This window comes from Arachis duranensis, chromosome 2, assembly GCF_000817695.3.
Source record: "Arachis duranensis cultivar V14167 chromosome 2, aradu.V14167.gnm2.J7QH, whole genome shotgun sequence".
Taxonomy (NCBI): Eukaryota; Viridiplantae; Streptophyta; class Magnoliopsida; order Fabales; family Fabaceae; genus Arachis; species Arachis duranensis.
This window is the reverse complement of record NC_029773.3, coordinates 80,331,751-80,333,499: the sequence shown is the minus strand read 5'-3', so window position 1 is coordinate 80,333,499 and position 1,749 is coordinate 80,331,751.

Sequence of the window (1,749 nt, the reverse complement as noted above, 5' to 3'; positions counted from 1 at the left end):
GGGTCATCAGTAATTCTTTTGTCACAGATTGCTAGGCTTATTGGTGAATTAATTCCTTTCATATATGTAGATTTGATTAAGACTTGTATAGTACTAATATGAATCCATCCAATTTTAGATCTTTTTTGTTGATCCTTAATTTTCTCAATCTGTTTACTCAATTCTTCATCATTTATCAAGGCTATTTCAAGTTCTCCATTAGCAGATTTTATCTTTATAGGGGCTTCAAGTTGAATTTTTCCATAGTATATTATATTTTTTCTATTAAAGACTCCTTTTAAAAGATTTTGTTTATTAAAATTTTCATTTGATTTGAGATTTAATTCCGTTTTTAGAACAGCCCGTTTTTCATTATCTAATAAGGCAGATAATCTATAATAATCAGATTCTTCCGTTAATTCTAAACTTTCTAAATAATTCATAACTTAAGAGATTAGGATAAAGGCGTACCTTTCTGGAGAAAAACTTCCTTTATTTAGAATATTTTACATAAGATGTTTTTATCTCCAGAGGGGAGATTGTAAATACTAACTCCACAGGGGAGTTTAGAATTGGTTTTTCCTAAGGGAATTATTCTTCAAACTATAGAATCGCCTCGGCCGCTTCCTCCTTGCTCTCCTAGCATATGAGTACTCTTAGCCTTCTGCTTTCTATTGTTTGATGATTTCTACAATTGCCTAAGCAATCTATTTATAATGGTTGGGTCTGATGGACAATTCCCATCCTTACCCTTCTTATGACGTCATTGCTTACGTCATTATTTATTATCTTGCACCAGCTACATTGTTGGTGCTCTATGTAAGCGCTTACGTCATTATGCAATAATGTCGAGAGATGCTTCAGATGCGCTGTCCTCTTCTTTTATGTGGGTGGATGAGCTGTCTTCTTTTATCATGTGGGTGGATCCCATTTCATTATTGCTTTCTTCAGATATTTCTGAGACACACAGCTGGCACTTGTGGTCTTCTCTGTCTTTTATCAAATAGCAGAGATTCCTTTTTATCCCTTCGAGGAGCTTTTCTAAGAGTCCAGATAAGTTGTAGAATGCTGATTCAAATTCTACTAAGAGTCTCATCTCTCTTTCTTCAATTTCATTTCTTTTACTGGACACAAGCAGAGTATTTCTACTTTTATAATTGATTCTTGTGTGAGATTCTCTTGTTATCTTTTGAGTTCTTTCGAAGACCCTTGCTAGTGTGCTGGCTAGTCTACCTTCATGACTGTAGATTGTTAAATCTTGAATTTGATCAATTGGTTGAAAATTTCCTGGGAAGACGGACATGAATACTACTTGATGTGCTGGAACTAAGCATTCTTCTTCTTCATTAAAAATAGGTTGACTATTCGTAAATTTTAGGGATATATCCCTTGGATTTACATTGTCAATCATATTTTTAAATCTCTTTACTGCATCAACGAATCTTGCAGGAAACTCACTAATAATTTTTAGATCATTAAAAATTAAAATTGTATCAATTAGTCCATACTGGAAAAACTGATAGGTATCAGATGGGGAAGCCTCTAGAAATATAACCAGCTTTGTTAACTGTTCTTTGGCAATAGAATAATATCCCAAGATTGCCCTTTTTTCTTCAGTCCAATTTAGGACTATGTTAAGGGTTTCTCTGAGATTTGATCTACATACCCTTTTCTTTTCCTTGATTTCAGCCCTTGTAGGAATGTTTCTTATTATCCCTGTTATCTGGGTTTGAATTGGAGCTTTATCTGCTCTTTTTAGGGTTTGCTCTG